This window comes from Notamacropus eugenii, chromosome 2 (genome assembly GCF_028372415.1).
Source record: "Notamacropus eugenii isolate mMacEug1 chromosome 2, mMacEug1.pri_v2, whole genome shotgun sequence".
NCBI lineage: Eukaryota > Metazoa > Chordata > Mammalia > Diprotodontia > Macropodidae > Notamacropus > Notamacropus eugenii.
In genome coordinates this window covers 394,913,698-394,940,693 of record NC_092873.1, presented here as the reverse complement: position 1 = coordinate 394,940,693, position 26,996 = coordinate 394,913,698, and the positions used below count along the sequence as shown (strand labels likewise).

Genomic DNA, 26,996 nt, shown 5'->3' with positions numbered 1-26,996 from the left:
TGCGAGAAGCCTCCGGGCAGGGGGTGGGGCGGTGAGGGGGAGCCGGCCGTGTCGAGGTCCTTCGGGGGCGCGCAGAGTCCTGCAGAGCTCGGGGAGGGGATGGGGTCCGAGCTGGTGCATGTACGCCGGGCCTGGCCGCGGAGCTGGGGCTCTTCGGTGGGGAGAGGAGCTTAAGAGGAGCCTTCTTGCCGGGGAGAGAGATAAGAACGGTCTCCCTGACAAGTCTGAAAGCCCGTCAAGTTACCTCCCTCATCTGGAAACTGGACATGGTGAGGGTTCTCAGTCAGTAGAGACAAAGCGAAATTCTATTTTACGTGTGGGTTTTTAAACAGGTAATTTTTACTCTGCTGAAGAACTGTTCTTTGAATTCTGGTTTGAAAACTGCCGTGTGACTTGTATTTATTTCCAGGGACACAGTGCTTTGTGTATGACTGTATGGGATCCGTTCCTCTGCACTGATCCCTTTTGGGTTAAACGTTTTCAGTCGATTCATGCTTTTAGGAAAACTTTTCCCTGTGCTCAAGCCAGAAACCTGGAAAGCTGATAATCAGTTTTCCAAGTGGTGAGGATAGAAATCATAAAGGACAGTGCATAAAATGCAGGATTTTTTTTTTAACCTTTTGGGTTTGCTTATTTGGTTGAACATATTGTAGGCATAAATGTCTCTGTTAGTTTACATTTTCAGCTCAGCTAGGTATTGAATATTGACATTTTCACTTAATACACACTAGAAAGAAAAGAGAATTAGAATTTTGAATCATTTAGATTCAACTAGTGGTACCAAGCCAAGCAGACATTTTTCTTTTCTGTAAAAATTTGCTATGCTTGAAAAAGGTGGGTGTGTTCGTAATTGGTTATAGTAATAATGCTGCAAACTGTAGTAGGTTAAAATTTAAATGCTAGCTACTTTAGACAGTTCATTGAACAGTCTCTATATTTTGGTTCTATTTAAAATCAAGGCAATTTAAAAAATACTGTATCAGAATTAAAGCTTGTATTGCATAAGTTTATGGAAGGAAGTAAAATGCTGTAACCTTTTGAAATTCTGAGTACTGCATAGCCTATCCAGTTTTTGCTAGTTTCTTGGGTTTGTACTTTATGCATGTATATGAAAAGGTTTTTCATTCTTCCTCTCATTTTCTATATGTATAGTTCAGTTAAAGAGTATATAAAACTAAATGTGTCTGTGAGACCTGAAAACAAACAAGCATGATTATAATAATGACAATGGGGAATGTGTGTGAGACTACCAGAAGTGAATTCATTAAGAAAACCACAGTTCTGCCACAATTTTCATAAATTTCTTGGGAAAATATTGGGCTGAAAAATACATTAAGTTTAAAAATGGAGCAATATTTAACAGATAATTATGAAAGTTTTTAACAGTTATAACTTAAAGATTTTCTGTTTAACTCATTCTTTAAAGAAATAAATTTAGGCTTTTAAACAGTTTTATGTGTCAGAACAAAATCAAATTACACTTGGATATTTGTAATTGCATTTAAAATTGTTAGTTTTTGCTTAAATGGTACCAATGTTAAAATGCTTGATAGTTTAAAATGAACTAATTTTACATGCTACTATTTTTGGCATCATAATTCAGCCCTTCGGTTAAGAAGAACAATGTTGGTCAATGACATTGTACTTTTTTCACGTATAGACCTTAGCTTTTTGTGTGCAACCTAATTTTATGTGGTAAGTTAAGTTCTTTAGATATTATTATTTTGCTTGTAATTAAGGCCAGTGTCAAAATTGTTGTATTTTTATGTATCTGTGGCCCCAATTTCTATGATGATTTAGTAGCATTTGAGACATTAGAAACCAAATAAGTTTGTACTTTTTAACAGTTACTATATGACAGAGTTAGTATTGTATATAAGATAGAGCAAAAAATGTAATCATTGCTAATCCATATATTTGTAGACAGCACTTATCAATATATAATAATTTGTCCATTTTGTTTTGGAGCATCTTAGAAAACTGGAATAAAAACATATCTATATCACTTTTACATGCTATTAGCAAAAAATTTTCCCATGGAAATATGTAAGGTATTCTTTAAACAAATGAAGTCCATTTACAAGCGGTATATTCCATCTTGTGATATGTTACTGACTCTGTGATTATGGGAAATGAGATTAGATACCTCTAACACAAAAATATTTTGTGGTTTAATAAATGGCATAGATGATGTTAGGTTGAATTTGCATTTTTCTGATTTATGGGTTTGATTTTTTTACTGCCTGAATTTCTAAGATTAGAAAAATTGTAGATTATTGAAATCCACAGATTACCCCATAACTATATTTTAATGGTTAGTTTCAGACTTCTTTCTTACTATACTTTTAATATAATTGGCCCTCCCTTTTCTTACACACTTGCGTAGGAGGTTCAAATAAATTAGAATTCAGATGACTGGAAGGATGAGAGCAAACAGGAAGAAGCCTTTGTGATTGATTATCTGAATATTAGCCCCTGCATAATCCGTAGTTAACTATTTGTGGTAGATGTCTTTTTGAGGAATATTTAATTTGTGTAATTAACAGGATATTCTTCTCTCTGGATGAATTGCTAAGTCTTTGGTTAGTCCTCCTATTAGAAATGAGTTATCCAGAGTTAAGAAGTGCATTTTTGCATTTCAGCTTGTGACCTTAGAGATCCTGATGTTTTTTTACCTGAGATGACTGAAAGATGCCAAAAAAAAGAAGCAACTGTGTTGTAGTAGAAAATATAGCATCTGGAGTTAGAAAACCTGGGTTTGAATCCTAGCTCTTTCGTGGGTGATCTTAAGCAAGTCATTTTCTATGTACTTAAATTTTTCTCCTTTACAAAATGGAAATAACAGTAACTTGAAGAGTTATCCTAAAGGTCAAACAACCTAATGTAAGTAAGGCAATTTATAAACTGTAAAGCGTTATATAATTGTCAGCTATTATGATGATAGCCCTCTCCCCCCACTTTGTTTTTGGTTGGCACCTCTTTAACTGTGTGATCTTTGATTTAGAGACTGGTGTCCTTACACTTTCCCTTTTCCTTCCCCTCCCCATTAGTTTTAGCTTGTGGAACGTTTGGAGTTGAATAGTTCTAGAGTCTAGACCCTAAATGATATCACCTTTTGGAGAATGATTTGTTTTCAAATGTTTTGTTGGTTCATTGGGAGTCCCATGCTCAGAGTTGCATTTTTGAAACCAGCATTAGCATTTAACTTTTGAGAAGTGTTGATAATAAACACTTTATGAAATGTGTTGAAGCAAAATGTGCATATGTAGTTTTAAGAGATTTCAGTTTATAGAGCTATGATAGCTTATGGAAAACTTAGAACAAGAAGTTTAAGTGGCATATAGTGGTACATTTTGATACTTGACAAATTCTGTGAAACTAACTCAGAAGTTTAGTTTTTCACTAGTACTATCTTTTTGGATACAAAAAACAAAAGTTATGACTATTATGTTGTATTTATAAATTCATGATCCAGTCTATAGCATTGTTACATTTGAGAAATCTGTCATAAAAAATGAGAACCATAATGTAAAATTCTTTTACCTAGTCATTTTTTACATTTTCTGACATTGAAATGATTGTAAAGTTATTGAGCTTCCTGGATTTTTAGGGTTAGATTTAAATAAATAAATTGTAACCTATTTCCTCAGATTTTCCCTATAGCTGTTAGGGGACATGATTTAATCCTAGTCTATCTGAAATTGTATACTAAATTATGTTGTCACAGAGTTGTACTATATTTGTAAAGTGAAATATGTTTGCATTGTGAAGATGTCCTTGAGAGCAGAGTCATGATAATTTTCATTAAAAACCACATTTGACTCTTTATCATTTTAGCTATATGACAACCCTGAGAATACATTTTTATCACTGAGAGATGAAGGTTGTGACTTAATAAGCATGTGAGCAAATGCTATTTATTGAATAAATTTTTCAGTACTTTAAAAGAACTTTGATTCAGTGCTCTGGATTTTCCCTCCATCGTAAAATGACAACCTTTCCATACCTTAATTAGATACTTTCTCATAAATTTTTAGTGGCAAAGAAGTTAAACTGATAGTCAAACTTCTGGTGTTAATCCTCTCACAGGTTACCCCTTGCTGGTCCTTTGATTGGCCTTTGATGATATTAAAAACTTCCTTGAATATGTAGTCTGCTGACATGGGGAGAGAACTTGGAGTTATCTTTAGAACAGGATGAAGTATTATTAAAGTAAGACTTAGTTTAAAGATGTAGTTTGTTGTTGTTGTTGTTGTTTTTTTTTTAGAAAAACTTGAATAAAATTTGCCCTCTGTAGATGGTAGAATGGAAAAGCAAGGTTCAGTAGCTACCTGTTAATTTACTGAGTGCTTTATCTAGTTTGCCCACCAACTTAAAGTAGTTTTTTCTCTCCTGGAAGAAGCCTATCTCCTCTCTCTGCCTCCTCAAGCATCCTGGCCCTCTAATAAAGTACCACATGAATTGCTGAGACTTTAAAGTAGGTTTTTGGAATGATATTGAAACTCTTTTTAGTTTTTTTTGCATTTTAATTTTGGTAGGTTTGACTTACTGCACTTGTAGGGATTTTGGATATGTGAGTTGTGTCTAATAGACTTAGAAGTTCTTTAAAAAGTTCTTGATGCAAGGCAATAGCTTTCTTTTTTAAACAATCTTTGGTTTGCACTGAAAACTATTCTATAGTTTTTGAAACTCTATTTTTAACTAAACTTTCTTGATGCAAGAAGTTTAATGATTGTAGAACCTACTGTTTCTAACCTAGTTTGCTGCATTGTTTCCCAGATGTCAGTGTTTACTATGTAAAGTAAATCCTTACAAATCTTGAAGTCAGGTCTTGGCGCTTGAACCACTGAACTTATTTCCTCTGTCTTCTTAATTTCTTAGTTTAGTATGCCTCCAATGTAGCTTATATAAAGCGAAAAAATTTCTTCCTTCTAGAGATCAATATCAGTGTTCTGATGTGGTAGTGAGTCACCTGAAGCTAGGCTAGCATAGTGAGTTTGTGGGTGTGGAATAAATGACTTCTGGGGCTCTGCCAAGCTGAAGAGGCTTGGCTAGTGTAGAGGAGAGTGGAAGAAAGCAAACTAGTCTGAAGACAGCAACAACTGCTGTTGTCAAAGTTAAACTATGAGAGTTTGACTTATGTCTTGCTTGGGTATTCTTGCCATATGTCAAAAGTTTGTCCTGGCAAAAATAGCTGTGCATATATCTGTACTGACTGTTATCATCTCATGGTTAATGGAAATTGTTTTTGAACCTTTAAAAATACAAAGAAATTGAGAGTTTTCATTAACATTTTAAAATATGGATAGTACCTGTCTTTGTTTTCCCTCAGTTTGGGGTACTATTTCATATTCTAAGGGAGACAGAGAGGCATGTGGATAAAGGCCTGACTTTGAACTCTGAAAGATTGGAATGTACGTTGTGACTTGGGTACATATACTAATTGTGGGACTATAGATAAGACACTTTATCACTGAGTGTCCCAAGTAGCTATCTAAGACTATAAGTTACTCGTGAGTACAGATAGAGGAAATCTGAATTTGTGGAGGGAATTTCCATATACCAGGGAGTCCTCCACACAGATGTAATCACAAAATCTAACAAAAAGGAAAAAAAACAACAAAACCAAAAAGAATCTGCTCTACTGAAAGCAAAGTTATTATTTAGCTAATCCTTTTTGAAAGTTCTAGTCTTCATTCATAAGGAGGGACAAGTTATTCTAGAATCATAGACCAAAGCTTAACACTGTATTGGTGCCATGATTTTATAAATGTGAGTACCAGTTGTGATGATTTTACTGTTTCATAGTTTGCATTTTAACTTCTCATTTTCATGCATTGCTGTATTATCTATGAGAGCATGGTATAGTGGGATAAGTCATGGATTTGTAATTAGAGGACTTGGGTTTAAATCCTGTCTCTGCCACTGTGTGACCTTGGACAAATCACTTAACTTTTCCAGGCCTGTTTCTTAACTTGTTAAATGAGGGGTCTTGGATAGATGATATCTAAGTTTCCTTCTAGGTCTAAATTTATGATTTTGTGATCTTAATATGTCATTGGAATTGCTATAAATTGGAGTAGGAAATAAATGAATTGGAGTCAGTCTCACAATGTGATTGAGCAACCTCTATGAGGATACTCCCTGTATCTCTCTTGCCTGTCTCTTCCATTCCTCCCACCCTTCCCTTCCCCCCCCCCATTGTCTTCTCCCTGTTACTCTTCTCCGCCCCTTTGGGTACCTATAACTACAATGGCTAATTTGGGGTTAGACCTCTTTATCAGTGGTATCCTCTGACAGTTTCCCATGACGTTATGCAGTTTGTAAAAGAAAAATGTAACTCCTCAATTATTACCTATTTCAGGGTAGGTCAAATCATTAAATATTAATTAAATACTTAACATGGTCCAGGATCTGTGCTAAGGGCTAGGGATACAAAAAAGGACAAAAACACCCCCACCTCAAGGAGGTCACATTCTAATGTTAGAGACAACAAATAATTAGATACACAAAAGCTATGTAACAGAGTAGATAGATGAGAAGTTTGCCTTTCCCTGGTTGAGATGTGGAAACTAAGAAAAGATTTCTGGAGAAAGTGTGGATGTGAGCTGAGACTTAAAGGAATTCAGGGAAGGTAAAAGGTGAAGATGTGGAGGGAGAGCATTCCAGGTATTGGGACAAAGCTGGGAGGTGGTTTCATGTGCCAGGAGCTGCAAGTAGAACAGTGTATCTGGATTGTAGAGTGTAAGGGAGGGAATGTGAGAAGTGTAAAAGAATATAAAGATAGAAAGGAATCAGCCCTAAACACCAACCTAAAGAACTTTATATTTCACCTTTGAGGTAATAGGGAACTGGTGGAGTTTACTGAGGAGGGCAGTGGTGTCAAGCTCAAATAGAAATGGAAGCCACCATACTGTACATAAGGATCCCTGTGAGCCATGTATTAACGTAGAAAGCCACATATTCATATTATCTGTTTTATTTTATTTTAATTTATTTTGTTAAATATTGCCCAATTAAGTTTTAATCTGGTTCAAGTCATACTCCAGAATTTTGGGGCTATGTTTGACATCCCTGGAATAGAGGTTGTGACAGAGTAAGACCTATAGTTTAGAAAATTCACTTTGGCAATTGAGCGGATAGATTGGAATGGAGAGACAGTTGCGGAAGATAAACCAGTTGAAAGCTACTGTAGTAATTCAGGTGAGAGATGGTGAGGTGGCTCTACCAGAGTGAGGGCTTAGTGATTGGTGAGGCCAGTTCAAGATGTCCGAAAGGCTGTTGGTGACGTGGGACTGGAACTTGGGAGAGAGACCATATTTGCATATGTAGATCTGGAAATTGTCTGCATAGAGAAGAAAATTGTGAAATGTTATAAGGAAAAAGAGAAGAGGACACAGGATAGAGCCTTGAGAGACATTTCATTTTTAAAGATCTTGACAACTTTTATTTCACAGATCATTCCTATGAGTCAAATAGGCAACTTTTTTGTAATCTTATAGATGAGAAACAAATTCAGTGAGATTGAGTGATTTGCCCGTAGACATATATTAAGCTGGCAGCAAAGTGAGGATTGGAATTCTGATTTTCTCTTCTGTTTGTAAAATTAAACCAGACTGCCTTTCTGGCTAGTTACTATTGTGTGTATGTGAGTAATAACAGCTATTGCCATTTCATGACCTAGTGACTCATAGATTGTGTTTGTTGGGGTTGATACTAGTTTTCTAAGATGAGTGGAATTTTAAAAATATTTTACAAATAAAAAAAATCGTTGTACTTGATCCTTAATACTTAGTGTTTATTTTATCTGCCTAGTCTAATACTTAAGGAAAAAATGACTTAAATGAGTAAAAAATTAAATGTTGATATATGAACATTTTCCTAACTGATTTCTTAAAAATCAGAAGAAACCACATGGATTATACAATAAAAGTAACTAATTAAAACCTACATAAAACAGTTTATCTCAGTGAAAAAGCTAACTTGCAAACTTGTACAGCATAAGCTTAGAAGAGAATAATGCTTGATGGCTTTGAATTATTTTAGAGTGAGAGAAAACAAATCCTTAAGAAAACTTGGAACCAAGCATTATAGAAGTGGAAGATCTACATGTTACACACACCCAATTAATAAATATAGTGTTAGAGGGGATCTCAAGATCATTGTATCTAGGCCTGGTTATTTAGCCAGGTAAACGACATCCAGAACAGATAGCTGTTTAAACCTCTCTTAAAATCCTCTCTACTCTTAAACATTGGTACATTTTTTAGTTTTTAACATTCTTAATGTTCAATCTTTCTTTCTTTAGCATCTTTCTAATGTTAAAGTCATAAATCTTTTAAATTTATCCTCTTTTTTATCTTATATGGACTTGGCATTACTATTTCATTTTCTTCTCTATTGTAAAAGTTTTTAGTAACTGTATCCACATATATTCTCTTTGTCAAAAAATAAACAGAATTCTTGGCAATGTATTTACAGTTTTTAGTAGTTTTAACTTGATTTATAAGACCTCCATTCACGTCACAGTAATGTTATTTATTTGTTAGCTATGTGACCTCAGTTCAGTTTTTCTTTGGGCCTCAGTTTCTGCATCTGTAAAATGAGAACGTGGGGTTATAAAATCTCTAAAGTCCCTTCCAATATTTTAACATTCTCTAATCAGATGTAGCCTGAAAGTGTGTTGAGATTTAATTTGGTAAAAGCAAAGCCTGGGCTTCTCCCTCCATACTATTTCTTTTGCTCATGTCTCAGTTCCTATGAATTTTATGCTGATTGTTCACAGATCTATCTAACCATGATATCTCTCTTAATCTCCATTCTTGCACCTCTAAACATCTTAAACAGGGTGTTTCCTACAGATGTCTTAAACTTAACGTATCCCAAACTGAACTCATTATTGTACCTATTAAGTCCTCTAATTTTCTTGACTTTCTTATTACTGTTGGTTCATTCTCTGTTACTCAGACTCAACCTAGATATTATCTTCGACTTCTCCCTCATGAAATCCCTTCTCCCCACCTCCTTCCCTGTCCAGTTTAATGTTGATTCTACCTCCCATCTTCGGTCATAAACGTCCCTTTCTCTCCTGACACTGCCAGCACTCTGGTGCACTCCTTCATCACTTCATCTCTGGACTAGTGCAGTAGCCTTCTGCTTAGACTCCCTGTCACATTCTTACCCTTAACCATCTAAACAAACACACACACACACACACACACACACATATGCTCCAGTTCATCCTACATTGACTCAGATGTCAAAATTGATCTTCCTAAAGCACAGGTCTGACTGTCTGGGTCATGCATAAAGTCCTCTGTTTGGCATTCAAAGCCAAACATGACCCTTTCTCCCTGTCTAGTTTTCTTACACTTTATTTTCCACATCTTCTGTGATCCAGTGATACTGACCTTGCTTCACATAAGACATTCCATGTCCAGATTGCATTTTCACTGAATATCCCCTGTGTTCGTAACTGTTTTCCCTCCTCACCTTTGTCTCTTGGCTTCCCTAGCTTGCTTCTAATCCCAGTTAAAATCTCATCTTCTATAAGAAACCTTTCCTATTCCTTCTTGGTAGTAATACCTTCCCTCTGTTGATCATCTTCAATTTATTCTGAACATATTTTATTTGTACATAATTTGCATGTTGTCTCCTCTATTTGTTCTTTGATAGCAGGGACTGATGGGTTTTTTTTTTTGCCTTTCTTTGTATCACTAGTGTTTAGCATTAGTATATTAGTAGATTAGTATATTGTTGTTGTTCAGTTGTTTCTGACTCTTTGTGACACCATGGACCATAGCACAGCAATTCTGTCCATGAGGTTTTCTTGGCAAGGATACTGGAGTATTTTGCTATTTCCTTCTGCAGTAGATTAAGACAAACAGAAGCTTAAGTGACTTGCCTAGGATCATCCAGTTAGAAAGTGTCTGAAGCCAAATTTGAACTCAGGTCTTCCTAACTCCAGGCCCAGCACTCTATCCACCAAGCCACCTAGCTGTCTTCAAGCATATAGTAGATGCTTCATAAAGACTATTGATTTGACTTGGTAAATGTACCAGTTTCTTATAATCAGTAGGGATAGGAAATAGACTTGTGATTTCATTAGTTTAGGAAACTTATTTGTGAGGAAACTCCCTCTACTAATGTAGGTTGGCACCTTATCTGCTACTTCAAGACCTTGAAAGTAGCTTAGGGCACTAATAAGTTAAGTGACTTGCTCAGGGTCATATTGTCAGTTTGTGTTAAGAGGCAGGATTTGATCCAAAGTCTTATCATGTCAAGCCTCTGGATCGCACTGTCTTTCTGATTCTAATGACCACAGTTAAATGTCATATATATCTGTAACCTACATAATCTTGTTTTAGCATAATGTCTATATGCATACAAGTATATGTAACATTGCCAGGAATTTCTGGTGCTTTTCCTTTTTCCGTACTTACCTTGAAGTTTAACTTTTAAGCAGACTCAAATTCCCATTATATTTAGCAGTCAGAAATGACCATTATAAAGCTATCTTCTTCTCCATTTTACTTGTGAGTTCTTTTTGAATTCTACATTTTTTGAAAATTATATTATATATGTTTTTTCAGCCTATGCCTGATCAGAAACAGCAATCTGAAATTAAAATAACCAGATGAGAATGGAAAAAAGTGAAAGCTGAGCTCTGTTATTGAAGGAAAGAGACAGATGCTGAAAATGACATTTTATATTTAAAACAAGTGTTCTAATGATGACCCTGAGTTGTCAAGGAAAGACTTATTAATCAATATCCATTGTTTCAGAAGGCAAGTAAGTCTATAAACTTCAGTGATGGGGAAACCAAAATTTTGTTTAGCGCTTCATAATTTCATGGAAAATTACCTTTCCTTCATAATCTGGCTTCCTCTTCCTTTCTTGTTTTCTGCCCTTTACTTTTTCTCCCCCATGTATTCTGGGATCCAATGATACTCCTTCACTGTACCAAGAATGAGCTCAGACTGTCATTTTCAATGCCTGTCCCCCAGGCCTTAGAATCCTTGCCCTCCTCAGCTTCACCTCCTGCACTTCTTGGTTTCCTTTGAGTCTCAGCTAAAATTTCACCTTCTACAAGAAGATTATTCTGATGCTTCGTAATGGAGTACCTTCCCTCTGTTATCATCTTTAATTATTTGTGTGTGTATGTCCTGGAGAACAGGGACTGGTGGGATTTTGGGTTGTTTTTTTTTTTGCCTTTCTTTGTATCACCAGAAATTAGTGCCTGGCTCAGTGCCTGGCATGTAGTAGGAGTTTAATAAATGCTTGCTGACTGATGACTGTGGAGTAATGAGGTGTTCCATCTAAGCTGTTGTATTTTAAAGCAGTAACTTAAATTGTAGAAAAATACAGATTTTAAACCAAGGATGTTAACATAATGTGGATATGTTTTGGGTGGATATTAAATAGGGTGGATAGTAGTTATGATTTTAAATAATCATAACATCATTGCATTATAGCTTATAATGTCAATTATGATATATACATATAGCACGTAAAATCACCTAATCAAATTTGTTTAGTCATTTCTCTCTTTGTGACCCTATTTGGGGTTTTCTTGGCAAAGATACTGGAGTGGTTTGACATTTCCTTCTCCATCTCATTTTATTGCTGAGGACACTGAGTAACCAGGATTAAGTGACTTGCCCAGAGTCACACAGCTAATAACTGTCTGAGGCCAGATCTGAACTCTGGAAGATGTCTCCTGTCTTCAGGTCCCACACTCTTTCCACTGCCCCACCTAGCAGCTCTCTAACCAAGTTTACATGTTAACTGAATACCATGAGATAATTCAACTAACTTTTACTTTGGCCAGATTGTTTAGCCTCATAGGCCTTAGTTTTCTAAGCTGCAAAACACAGAGATGAATACTCATCAAGTGTCAGGAATTTTGCAGAAATTAATTTTTTTGTATCACTTCACATATAGGATCATCAAAGAGAAAACTACCAAGAATGAGCTCAGTGTTGTTAGCAGATACAGTTGGGCTAATTTTATATTCTAGATAGGTTCATAGAGAGAAATAATCTCTTAAAGAGTAACCCAGTAGATTTGGTAAACTCAAGTCACTGACTTGAATTTAGCTTGAATGCTGGAAGTTGGGCACGATACTAGTGACTCAGGCATTCTACATTTGAGTGAAGCTATGCTTGCTGTTGCTTTCTTTTTAACTGGCTATTATAATGATAGGTTTTTTGTTTTATTTTAGGACTTAGCCGTATTCATTATCACTGCATGTTAAAGATTATAGTACCTGAGACAGTAAACACGTGCTTTACTATAATACATTGATTTAACTTGCTATTTAATTGCTTGTTAGTTGATTAATATGTCTAGAACCAGTATTACCACTGATGGGCCACATTTAGCTATTTTAAAATATTGTATCATTTTAAAAATATTCTAAATTACTCATTTGCACAAAAATTTTATTTGCCTACTTGACAATGTTTTAAAATTGTCCTTTTTTACTTTTTGTTTCTAATTTCTTAATGCCATGCCTTTTTTGCTACTCCAGTCCTCAGAATTCCATACCCAAAATATGAGATTAGGAGAACAATGTGAAGGAAATGATCTGGTCACAGAATCACAGATTTTCAGTTTAAAGGTATTTCTTTAGTCAGCTAGTCCCCTTCTGAGAAAGAATACCCTCTAAAGCATACAGAAAAAGTGATTATCATTCTTTGTTTGAGGACCTGTGATGAGAAAGGGTAACCAGTATTTCATGAGGTAGCCCATTTGACCTTTAGGTAGCTTTAATTATTAGGGGCTGTGGTTGGTTTCCTAACTGAAACCTCTATTTAAGTATTTGTAATACCTACCCATTATTCCTAGTTCTACAATGGAGAAACAAACAGAGTAAGTTTAATCCATCCCTCCCTTTTAAATACATGAAGAGAGCTGTCTTTTCATTTTTGTCCCTTTCCCCCCTGTTCCATCCCCCAGGCTTTGCTTCCTGGTTCTGTCTCTAATTAGGTGTGTGACTTTGGATAAGTAATTTCATATCTCTGAGTTTCAGTTTCTTAATGGAGTTGAACTAGATTAAATTGTCTGTAAGGATCTTTTGAGCCCTAAAATTTTAGTATTATGTGAAGAGACCTAGAAGGAGGACCCTTTGTGGAGTAAATGTGTTTCCTTGTTCTCAGTTTGGAGAATATTGCCCTAGAAGCATGGGGTGTAAGGAGGAAAACTATTTCACTGTAGAGTTAGAACTTTTATATAAATAAACATTAGCTGGGTCATCCTGTTCTCCATGTTGCTGAGAATGCAAGGTCTGTCTGCTAGTTCAGGCTTGTTAAAAATTTGCCTGAGCAAGCAATTGAAGTGGTTCCTCAGTGCTATGGTTGTACAAATATTCTAATCATTATAGATTATTTATAACATGTTTGTTTTCATAGGTACCAATTGATTAAATATGATTTAAGTTAAGTACCTAAAGATTGGTTTGTAACAGGAGATAGTCTAGGACTAGTGTACTTAAGTATGTGCAGAATTTTGCAAACCTTAAAGCACTATATAAATGCTATTTATTATTAATTTTTATCACATATTCCTTAAATTTCTGATTCACAGATCTAAAATTTGAAAATTCCCACTTATGTCAAATGTTTTATATGAATTGCCCTGGACTATAGGCACTTAAATATTTGTTTTTAATTTATAAAAGAATGGGTGTTACTCTTTTTCAAATTGCATTCTAATTTTATTAACTAAAATATAATACAAAAATACTTTTTATTAACAAAGAGATAATGTTCCAAGAATACACATCACTGTTAAGAACTTTGTAACCAGAGGTAGAAATAACGTCGTCTGTAGAGATAGTCATTATAGGACATAGATTTCTTCCTTATTACCATTCAGTAGGGTACTCTGTCTCTATTTCTCCTGAAGATATTGGCTTAGGATTTTGTCCCTTTCTTTAAGGATTATCTGCTGGGCTAGTTTTTGTGTTCGTCCTTCATTTTCAAAGACCATGACATCAGAGAAATGATGATATGACTTGCATTTGACTTTGTTTTGAGTGAGGGAGGGCTGTGCAAGGTCACCAGCCTCACTTTCTCCTCTTGAGCCATTTGGATCCAGTGACCAGATATTCATCGAGAAGACTGGAGATGGCCCAGGAGGCAATGGGAGAACTTGGCCTTTTCAGGTACTGACTTAGGGAGGTAATGCCCATTGACTGAATAGGCCTCTTTAAGAAGTAGTCAGAGAAGGGCCCTTTTAATGAACAAAAGGAAAAAAAAAAGAATAAATTACTCTGAGAGGGAAAGAGAAACTATTACTATTGATACTCACTCTAAGCCAACCATTAAGTGGAGCTTGGGCAGGGGTCTATTGTTGGCCTTCAGAGTGCACTGGGTTTAAAGTTTTGGGAACAACAAGGAAGGAAAGAAGGGAGGGTGAGAAATAAGGAAATCTAGCCAGTATACCTCAAAGGAAGGGGAGAGGGGGACAGAAGGGAGAGGATGAGCTAAGTTACCCAGCTAGCTGGGTCCCCACTCAGGCAACTCGATCTACTCACAGATTGTGTTCATCCTTTGTTTTCGAAGAAGACCATGACAACAGACAAATGATGACATGACTTGCACTTGACTTTGTTTTGAGTGAGGGAGGGCTGTGCAAGGTCAGCATCTTACTTTCTCCTCCTGTGCCATCTGGATCCAGTGACCAGATATTCATAAAGATGGCCCCACTGGGCTAGTATGTAGGCCATGAAGACCTGACTTCTACTCCCAGGTGGGGCTAGCCATGTGAGTCCCAGGAGTATAGTCTATACCTATCATTTGTTGCAAAATATTATTGTGCTCCCCGCTCCTTCCCATTTCTCTTTTTATGGAAAATATTTTGAGGAACATGTGTAAGCATAATTTAAGTGGTATAAATCTTATTCTTGAAATATTATTGACTTAAAACATGGACTCTAGCTTCCAGTGCCAATACCCTCTTAATCCAAATTAGCATAAATATTTTGCAAGGCAGTGCTTTTGTTCCTCCCCTTTTGACTTCCTATCTTACTCCCAACATAAGCTATTCAAAGCTTTTTCTTCCTTCCTCATCTCCCCCACAACCTCCTGATCCTCCATTTCTCTTATCTTCTTGTGCCTTTTTTGAAAAAAATATTGAGGCCATTTGCCATGTGCTCTATCTTCCATTCTCTTCATCTCAGAACTCTTTTACTGTTATCTCTCACTGTGTTCTTTTTTTCCCCTCAGTTTCTGACAAAGGGACAGTTCTCCCCACCTCCCTCTCACTGCCTTTGCGGTGGCCATTCACCATGTCTGTAACATCTTCCATCTTTACCTCCAACTCTTTAAGATATAGCTCAGATATCATCTTTTGCCCGAGGCTGTTGCTGATTCCACCCCCAATGCTAATGCCTTCCCTCTCAAACTACCCTGTATTTTTAAACTAATTTGTATACATTTGTTTTGTGTTTATATATTTTACACATACTTGTTATTTTCTCCTGTTAGAATGTAAACTGCTTGAGGGCATAAGCTGATTCATTTTTGTCTCTGCTTAACACATAATAGAGAATTCATAAATGATTGTTGACAAAATAAAATGATGTGAAGCCAGAAGGAAACTTCAGAAATATCCATTTAGGTTGAGATAGTCACTAGAGGAGGATATATGTGGGGAAAATTTTCAAGTGTTAAAGCATTTTATTTAATGATATTTTTCTTTCTTCCTTTGTACTTTTTTCCTTAGTTCTGTTCGCTTTTCAGCTGTTTGATTTTGTGATACTTTTGATTTCATACTTTTCATAAAATTCTGACTTCATTGTTTTTAGAGATTTTTGACCATTGGAATCTTTTAATAGATACTTGCACTCTCCTGTTTCTCTGCCTGAGCTAGATTCAGAGAAGATATGTTAAGTACTTACTATATATGAGGCAGAGTACCAGGTACTGGTTATACAAAGACAAAAACATTCAATGTGCCAGGCACTATACTTAGCACTGCAAATAAAAAGAAAGGTAAAAGACAGCCCCTGTTCTTGGGGAGCCTACAGTCTAATGGGGAAGGGGGGAGAGAGCCTACAAGTAACAGTTACAAGCATAATATATATGCAAGATAAATGGGAGATAACAGAAGGGATGCCCTAGGAATAAGGGGATCAGGAAAAGCTTCTTAGAGAAAGTAGGATTGTAGCTGAAATTTGAAGGAAGTTAGGAGGGAGAGATGAGGAAGAAGACAAATATTTCCTCTTCTCCTTGCCTTCAAGAATCTTGCATTCTGTGTTGTATAATTATTATAATTTGGTTGCATGATGCCCTTCCTACCTTCAGAGATTGTAAACTCCTGGAGAACAGATTCTGTCTCTGTGCACCTAGCACATAGTTTTGAGCCTTGCACGTTTATTGGCAGAATGAGCGACCTATGAGTTTGTGGGATCTGGAGAAACTCCTTAAAGCCAGTCCATAGCTAGCTGTTAACTAAGATTCTTACAGAGAACTGAGAGGCTAAGTGACTACTTGTGCATGATTATACCATATGCATCAGAAATGAGAAGTGAACCCTGGTCTTCATGAGTCCAAGATTAGTCCTCTGTCCACTATGCTATGCTATTTTTATGCTATGCTATTTCTTTCCCTTTACATAGTCTCAGTTTATTAACTGTCTCTTCAATTGAATATTTATTGCATTTTGGTCAAATTTTCAGTTAAAATGCTCAAGTGGATATAATCCTCATTAATATGGGTATTTCTTTGAACAATTCAAATTACAACCCATCTGTGCTTGCTCATTCTATAAATATATTGAAAAATGTTTATTAAGTCCTTATTGTTTGCAAAGCACTTGCTAAGCACTGGGGTCACAAAGCAAAGAGGTCCCTGCTTTCATGGAACTTACATTTCTAATGGGGGAGGGGGGAAACACCACACACAGTAGATTTCAGTTGCAAGTCTATTGTAAAGGCCCTGTGATCCTTAGGGTACAGTAGTAAAGCAGATAGTAATGTATCTTCTTTATTAGTTCCACTGACATAACTATATCCATTTTCATCTTGTACCATTGGCTAGTACCAAAGGCTTTTGCCTTTGAGAACTTAGTTGTCAGTATCTCCATAGGTGTTGATTTTTTGGATGATGGCTGTGGAGGTTGGAAGAGGGGAACTGGGATGAAAGCATGACTGGTGGTATGGGAGCAACATTGTTATTCCTAGGATTCACCTGCCTGTTGATCATAGTTAATCAGTAGTAGATTTTGGTGCTAGTGAGCATTATGGGTCCTTTCTCCACAGGGGTTGTTACCCCACTGAAGCCCACTGAGGCCAGGCTAGAACCATTGTTGCTCTTCCTGGGGCTCCTGGGCCTGAGGTGTTATGGGCTATATTTACTGATGTCTGAGAGGAGGTGGTGGTGGTTTAATTTGCTTGGCATATCCTATGTAATTTGTCTTTGCACTCCCATAAGTTCATTGCAGAGGCTCATCCAGTGAGCTAGAGACCTCATTCTACTTCTTTTGACATCATGAGGGCACAGGGAATATCCATCATGTCCTTCACTTACAGTTTTTGTGACTCTTCATAGCAAAACTTCTTTCCTTGACTGCTATCGTTCTATTTTTAATATTTCCTACTGAAATGCAAGTTCCTTAAAGGCAGGGATTGTCTCACAGGGATTGTTTTTGTATCCCCAATACCTAGCAGATCTGGTATATGGTAGGCACTTAATACATTTATTTATTCATCCCTCATCCTTGCCATGTGACTAGCCTGTTTTCTGTTTTTCTTTCCCCCAGATATTTCCTTGATGACATCTTTTGCTTTTCTGTCATAATTTCCTGTTTGAAATAAGTTATGGTCAGCTCATTTTCGGTTCTTTGGAGACTGTAGTGTACCATATCTTGCAGGCTTACAACCATCTTATCCCCCCCCCCCCCCCCCAAAATATTGTTGCTTCAGCTAGTTATCTGTCCTGTCATTACAACTGATAGGTGCTTGGTGTTGATGGTGCTGAGAATGGAGGGCCCTGATGGAAGCAGGGCCTGTGATCTGGGGGTTGCTGCTATTCTGTGGGTTCGAGGTGAGAGTTGGTTTTCTCTCATATTTACTGTCTTCTGCACTGTATTTCTGCCCCACAAATATAAATCATCCTCCTTCATCTCCATACTTATACTCTCTATAATGTTAGTTGTTTTTCCTCTGCCTTTTAAAAAACACCTTAAATTTTTTTTTATTCTGAATTGAATGAAAATACAAAAAGAACATTTTCACATATAAAGGAGAACAGAAAAAAAGTATTTTATGAGAAGCTTTGACTTTTATTTACAACTTACATATGATAAATTTAATGTAATACTTTCAAAGTTGCTCTTACATGTTTCCTTCTGAACTTTTGTGCATTTTAAAAAATGTTTCAGTGATCTTCTTTAGGTTTTTTTGATGACATTATCATTAGCTTTCCTCCTCCATTCTCACTCCCTCCATTAGAAAAGAACGCAACTTTTGTAGAAAATAAATGCCTTTTTATTTTTATTTTTTGCCATGTCCAAAAATGTATGTTTCATTCTGCACCTTGATTATATCACACTTTTTTCAGGAGCTGAATAACAGCAGGCATCATTCATCAGTCCTCTTCCAGAGTGTACTTTGAGTGTTGTTTTAATCATAAACCTTAAAAGTTGTTTTTCCGTACATTGTTTTTACTATATAAATTATTCTCTTAGTTCTATATTCTTCTCCTTTTGATTTTTTACAATTCAGTTTCAGTCCTTTAACCCTAGAAGGATGTGACATGTCAGTTGATTAAAAAAAAAATTTAAACACTGGAAAGGCTTAAGTATTTCTACTTCATATTTCTTGACTTTTTTGTCTGTTATTGATATTCCTTAGCATTCCTAAAAACTTAGGAAATATGTTACATATATATCATATATATATAATTTGATGAATCTGGTCCTTATAAGTAGAACCATATTTTACATATATATCATATATATATGCTTAAATACTTTTTTCCCCCTTCTTCACCTATTTTTTATTTATTTGTTTATTTTCAGTGTTCCACAATCACTATCATACAACCTAGATTTTTTTTTCCCTTCCTCCCCGAGACGGCATGCAATTTTATATAAGTTCTACACATACATTCCTATTGAATACATTTTCACCATAGTCATGTTGCATAGAAGAATTAAAATGAATGGGAGAAATCATATAACAAACCAAAACGTAATACAAAAGAAAATGATCTGCCAAAATCTTCAATTGAATTCCATAGTTCTTTCTCTGGATGTGGAAGGCATTTTGCCTTAAAAGACCTTTGGGAATTTTTTAAGTCCTTGAGTTGGAACGAAGTTCTAAGTCTGCCAGAAAAAATCCTTGTACACTGTGGTTGTTGCTGTGTACAAAGTTCTCCTGATTCTGCTCCTTTCACTCAGCATCAGCTTATATAAGTCTTTCCAGGCCTCTCTGAAGTCTTCCTGTTCATCATTTCTTATAGCACAATAGTCTTCCATTACATTCATATACCATAATTTATTCAGCCATTCCCCAATTGATAGGCATCCCCTTGATTTCCAGTTTTTGTCCACCACAAAGAGTGCTGCTATAAATATTTTTGTACATATGGGACCCTTTCCCATTTTTTACGATCTCTTGGGGATTCAGTCCTAGTAACGATATTGCTGGGTCAAAGGGTATGCACATTTTTGTAGCCTTTTGGGCATAGTTCCAAATTGCTCTCCAGAATGGTTGGATCAGCTCACAGCTCCACCAACAATGAATTAGTGTTCCAACTCTCCCACATCTTCTCCAGCATTTATCATCTTCATGTTTTATCATGTTAGCCAATCTGATAGGTGTGATGTGGTATCTCAGAGTTGTTTTGATTTCATATGATTATAGATAGCTTTAATTTCTTCCTCTGAAAACTCCCTGTTCATATCCTTTGACCATTTATCAATTGGGGAATGACTTGTATTCTTGTACATTTGACTCAGTTCTCTACATAGTTTAGAAATGAGGTCTTTATCACAGATACTAGTTGCAAAAATTCTTTCCCAGTTTTCTGCTTCCCTCCTAATCTTGGTTGCATTGTGCAAAAACTTTTCAGTTTAATATAATCAAAATTACCCATTTTGCACTTCATAATGCTTTCTATCTCTTCTTTAGTCAAAAATTCTTCTCTTCTCCATAAATCTGATAAATACACTATTCCTTGTTCCCTAATTTGTTTATAGTATCACTCTTTATACCTAGATCATGTACCCATTTGGACTTTATTCTTGTGTATGGTATCAGGCATTGGTCTGTGCCTAGTTTCTGCCACACTTTTATCTGGTTTTCCCAGTAGTTTTTGTCAAACAGTGAGTTCTTATCCCAGAAGCTGGGATCCTTGGGTTTATCAAACAGTAGATTGCTACATTCACTGCCTGCTGTGTCTTGAGCACCTAGCCTGTTCCACTTGTCTACCCTTCTGTTTCTTAGCCAGTACCAAGTGGTTTTGATAATTGCTGCTTCATAATACAATTTGAGATAACACTTTATATTTTTAAAGTTGTAAATAATAATAAGCATTTATATAGTGCCTCCTATGCCCCCTGCCCTGTGCTTAATGCTTTACAAATATTATCTCACTTGATCTTTGCAACATCCCTAGTAGTTTGGTGCTGTCATTGCCCTCATTTTACATTTGAGGAAACTGAGGCAAATAGAAATTAAGTGATTTGCTCAGCATCACACAGGTAGGCTGAATTTGAAATCAGATCTTCCTGACTCTGAGACCCAGTGTTCTGTTCATGTGCCAGTGAGATGCCTATAAATAGGGGGAAATGCTCCTTAATTTATTTCTTTTGGGTCATTTATTTGCCCATGTTAATCTTTTTTTCCTTGGAACCTCAGTAGAATTTGTCAAATATTTATGAAAACTTATGAATAATGTATTTATAGAGTAAAAAAATTACCTTTGCAAGTAGGTTCCACTATTTTGCTAACTTTTTATATTTCTGGTTTTTCAGATTTTTTGGAATTTATGTCTTGTTACAATATAGCTCTATAGCTCTACTTACATCTTTAGTGATAAAATGTTTGAACGCCTTTCAACAGATTTTAAAACTAATAAGAAATATCCCATCTGATTCACTTGAGGAGGGTGAACTTTCAGATAGTGAATTTGATGATGTAAATGCTACAGTTGCCACTTACGAGGCAGACAGTTCTTATCTGATTCCATTGATGAGAAGACCATAAGTGAAGTACCTTCTACAGCTGTCAGTCTTAAATGCGAATGAACAGGTTGGTTCTCTTCACACTCAAGCTCATGATAAAAGAGATGAAGAACTACAATGTCTAAAAGGTAAAGATGGTTCTTGGCAATGGATCTCTGCTTTTTAAAAAGTGAGAGCATGCACGCAATGGCCAAATGTTATTATACACTTGAAGCTGGATCTACTGCATATTCGACAACCTATATTGTTGAGAAAAGCTCCAGTAAAAAAAAAAGTTATTTAGCTTCCCAGTGCTTAGAAACATTCAGAAATGTACCAATGCTGAGGGCCAACAAGTAACCAGCAATGTGAGCTGGTCTGTTACAGTTGCTTATGGCATTATTAGTGGAAGAAACCTACCCATAAAAAGAATGTGGAATAACTTCTGGGAATGTCCTGTGTTTAGTAAAACTATGTCACATAATTGATTCCTAGATATGATGAGATACCTTTCCTTTTACCTGAAAACTGAAAGGAAGCAAAATCTTATCTCTAGACAGGTTTTATCTAGCATCCTCACTGTAGAATCATTTTATTGAAAATTGTCAGAAGGTATTTATTCCTTTTGACAATATGCATGTCAATATACATCAATGATGACAACATAAATCAATTCTTGATGTATATAACAGTCACTGAATAATTATTGCCTTGCAGAGCATGCTTTATAGTTATTCAATATGTATCAAACAAGTCAGATAGATTTGGTCTGAAATTTTGGTCGACATTAGACACTAAAAACACATACCTGTTCAATGGATTCCCTTATTTGGGAAAAGAAAATGCTAGAAGCAGTGATACCAGTCTACCTGCAGATACAGTGTTGATTCTCATGAAACCACTGTAAGAAAAAAGATTGTGTTCTAATGGCAATTATTTTATATCCCTTGATCTTATTTGAGACTTGTACATTTGAGTGTAGAGTAGTTGGGATTATTTGTCAGAACCATTGAGAACTTCCAGAATTAATGAAAACATGTAGGCTATTGCATGACTCTTGTTTTGAACAGAGAAGCCTACAGTGACCCTGACTTTATACCAGAGTTAAGATCTAATTCTATAACTATCATGAGCACCCTCCATCTGGATGTTCAGATTTCAGCAGACAACAAACTAAAGCAGAAGCCAGATACTACCCTTTTTTACAAGTAGAATAAGATAGGAGTAGATTTTCTTGACCAAATGGAAAGATGTTACTCAATGGAAGCAGCCAGGAGAATGGGACTTACGCATGTTTTCTATAATATTCTAGAGAGGTCCATCATTAACAGCTGCATAATTTCTTTAAAAGTTTATAATTCAAATATTAGCCATTAAGAATACATCCTGGAAGCTGGTGAAAAGTTTACTGGAGATTTTCCAAATGGCAGATTGGAAGTTATAGCAGTCATGGTTGAAAACACAGATGTTCCTCCAGTCAAAATGGGCCACACTTGTGACACTACAAAGTGCTGGAACAGGACTGCAGATGTTTGCTTCATTTGCTGAAAACCTATTTATGGCAAACATGAAACATAAAAATGTGCACAAGAGGATTCTTAAACAAGTGATTACACGTATATTTGAGAAAAAATACTTTCTTCTTTTATTTTGTAAAGTAAATTTACTTTAAATATAAATAATTATGAGCAGCTATTATAATTACACTTGGAAATAAAAACTTTCCTCCTCCTATCTCTATTTTCTTTGCCATTTTGTGTCAGTTGCTGAACTTGGTTCTTCAAAATGTCCTTAAGTTCCTGTCCTTAATCTAGTGCTGCAGTCTACTTTAAATTTACTTCTTCTAATAAGGCCTTCTCTTCACCCCTCCTCCCTCTTTCCTTCCTCCTCATACCTTACTTAACATTTTGTTTTATAACTCATATTTTTCATATGTTATTATAGTGATGGAGTTAGGAAAACTTGCTATCTGCTGTTACTGGAATTAACTCCCAGCTCTGATGCTTATTAGCTATATGGCTCCCAGCAAGTTATTTAACCTCTCTAAATCTCACTTTACTCATTTGCAAAATTGAGATAATAATACCTGAAGTACCTATTTCATAGGGTTACTTTGAGGGGAATAGGAAATAATAAAAGCTGTTTGCAAACTTTAGAGAAGTATGTAAATTAAATGTGGAAATGATAAAAGCCCATGGTCATATACTGGGCACTTCAACTGCTCTTTGCTTTTTCTTTCTCTTTGCCTTTCCTTGTTCAGTTTAGTTCTGCCTCCTGCCAATTGGATGAAAATCCTAAAGCTGTTTAGATAGAGGGGCTTTTATGACAGGATGAGGGCTTTTTGGTCCTAAGCCAAGGGAAGTATCAGCAGACTGGTATCGTTTTCGTTTGCTTTCTGCCTGTTGTACATATTGGTGATGTAATTGGCTCAGTTCTGTAAATGAAAATCTAAGTAGATCATATAACTATAAATCAAGGATTCTGAGAATTTATCTTTAAAATCTCCTTATGTTATCACATTATCTTACATTTTCTGTTCCTGTCAAAGTCTAATTCCTTCCATTCACTAACTAGGTCTTGATTGAGAGTAGCAAGATCATTTTCCTCTCCTTACCTTTGTCATATAATTATATGATTTTACTTGCTTTTTGTATTTCAATATTTTGAACCATATATCATCACTGTGAAAATATTTGTATGAAAGAACTGGTTTTTTTGTAGTGGTTAGGAGCTTAATACTATACAAAATGCCTTGTGTGTTCCCAAATATGATCCAACTTATCTCTTCTAACTACTCAATGCAGGGCCCAGCTCACTGTCTTATCTGTAGCACATGCCCAATATATATATTGATTAATGGACTCTCTTTTTGATAGGTGGATGGATATTATGTTTATATAGACACATACTCATGTATATATGTTGATAGACTCAACTGCCGCCTTCTACTCCTCTACCTTTCTTAATATCCTTATTTTTTGTATTTTTAGAAAAGTTGATCTTCCTTGCTAAAGCTAACTCTTTTCTGTCTCTTTTATGACTTTATCTCATTAATGTTTATCACCTTCTTTACCATTTTCATCCTACCCTTCCCCCATGCTTCTTCAATTTCTTTTGACTTTGAGCTCCTTTAGCCTAAAAACTTTAGGTTTGCCCTAGCCTTAAAAACAAAACAAAACAAAACAAACACTTTCCCACACTGTATGGTATTCCTTTGATCCTGCCTTGTCTTCAAGATATCATTTAATCTTCCTTGCCGGATTTTTAAAGTACTCTCTGTGTATTATCTCTGATTCTTTAATCTGAATTCTTGTCCCACAATTCTTCCAAACCAATTCTCTCCTAGGACAGAATTATTTATTATTACTTAACCTAATGGCCTTTCCATTATTTGACTTCATTATGGAACAGTGGACAGAACCTTTCTTGAAGCCCTCTTTTCCTTTGATTTCTATGACACTATTTTCTCATGGTTCTCTTTCTATTCTGACACTCCTTCATTCCTCCATTGCTGGCTCCTCAGCTTTCTTAAATGTGGGTAAACCCCACTGAGTTTACTGGCTACATTTCTTGCTCAAAAATCAAGCCTTAATCCCTATTCACTCTGGAGCTCATAGACTGGACAAGTCCCCACTCATTTGGAACAGAGAGAATGTAATTGCTGAATAGCAATTGTTTCTCTTTTACTCAGGAACCTTGAGGGTCTTCCCCTCCCAGATAAAATTTTTTTTTTTTTTATTAAGGGGCCATCCCTTGAATAACTACTTCAGAAACCCTATTCATTGAATGGGTGTATTTCTCTCAAAGTGAGAATGTGATAAGATCTTAGCCTGAAAGGGCCAGGGTCTCCCACTGCATCCTGGGCCATGTCCAGTCATCCTGATGAATATCTGGTCACTGGATTCAGATGGCTCAGGAGGAGAAAGTGAAGTTGGTGACCTTGCACACCTTGACTCCCTCACTCAAATCAAAGTCAACTGCAAATCATATCATTATCTTGATGTCATGCTCCTCTCTGAGAATGGACAAACACAACAACAATGACACCAGTAACAACCTTTGTCATATAATTATATGATCTTACTTGCTTTTATTATTTCTATGTCCATGATAGTTTCATTTGTAAGAACATGTAAGCCTCTGTCAATAGGAATCACATTTAATTTACTTTTCATAACACTTAATAAATTGCTGTATACCAGAGATGTACTTGTTAAGGATTATTTGGAAATTACTGAGATAAAATTTTTCATGTTCTTAATAATGCTATTTGTCTCATAATTTTTCAGCCATTTTAATATACTCTGTGCCTATACTTATATATGAAAAGAAAGAGATGCATTGTGCTGTAGTGAAAAGAAGGTTGACCTTGGAGTTAGGAAAACTTGAGTTTAAGTGATGTCTCTAAGCTGTATTACAGGCATACCCCAACGATATTCAGGTTTGGTTCTAAGAAGCCACAGTAAAGTGAAGATTGCAATAAAGTGGGCCACACACATTTTTTGGGTTTCCTAGTAAATGTAAAAGTTATGTTTACACTACATACTATAGTTTATTAAGTATGTAATAGTATTGTGTCCAGAAACCAGGTATATGACTTAATTTAAAAATGCTTTATTGCTTAAAATTGCTAACTTGAGCATCATCTGAGCCTCTAGTGAGTTGTAATCTTTTTGCTGGTAGGAGGTTTTGCCTTCATGTAGGTGATGGCTACTGAAGGTTGGAGTGTCTATGGCAATTCTTTCTTTTTTTTTTCCCAGTCAAAGTAGTGAGTTTATTGTGATACCAGTAGAAGTAGATAAGATTCTAAGTGAATGTTCCACAATTTAATGGGGGTAAATTGGTACTTTTATACAGAAAAAGAGTTGGTGAAAAGATCTTGATGGAATTAAGGAGTATGGTAAATAGCCTGGGGTGGGCCAGATGCCTTGGGCAGAGAGGCCCCAGTGATCTGACTTACTTCAATTTAGGAGAAAATTCAGGGTCTAGGTCCCATGTCCCCCATCATTCCTCCCTCAAACAAATAGGACCCAAAATCTTTTGGGATAAGGAGTGAAGATGTTGGCTTCTGAAACTGCTTCTTGCTGACAAAGGACATAGAGCCTAGAAGGGGTCCTGGGAAGAATGTTGACTGTGATGTTGCATAGACTATAGGGGACAATGGATGGACATGGTACGCACTGTTTGCTACCAACTGTAGGTGGATGGCTTGTAGTCTGGAAGATGCAAATCTGGCAAGCAAATATGACAAGCCTGTAAGGCCCAAATATAGGGAGAATTAAAAGTGATGTCAGAACGGGGGAAAAGAGAGCAAGAACCTCATTAGAATCATTCACGTTTGACATACAGGATTATCTGATCATGTTGTTTTCTCAAAAGTTTCCACTCTGATTCCAGTTCTTTTAGGAGGATCAGATGCTATTGGGAAGTAACAGTACTTTTGCAGGTAGGAATTTTCCACCCTTGAGTTCAATGTTACACAAATGAATTTGCCAGAGACTGGGTTTTACTCCAAGAGAGTTGGGAGGATATTTAAGTAATGACTAGACCTAAGAAAATTGATTGCAATGAAATTCTCTTCTCCAAACCAAGCTAAAGATATTTCTGATTTAATTTCATTGGTTTGGGATATAGAATACATATTTAGGTCCAAACAGCAAGAAATTACACACTTGCATTGCGCTTATTTCTTTTACTGATCATTTGCTCTAATTATAGAAATTTGCTTTAAAAGGATAAAGCAAGGACAAGATTTACCAAGAATGACAGGATAAAGCATTCTTAGAATTCAGATAATTCAGTTTATCAGTTCCACCTCATAA

General features: G+C 35.9%; 1 protein-coding gene across 7 annotated transcripts in view; it reads left to right on the top strand.

The window, feature by feature from the left end:
• The window catches only part of ARID4B (AT-rich interaction domain 4B), a 241,013-nt gene that overhangs the window by 1,208 nt on the left and 212,809 nt on the right, over positions 1 to 26,996 (top strand). The window lies entirely within an intron of this gene.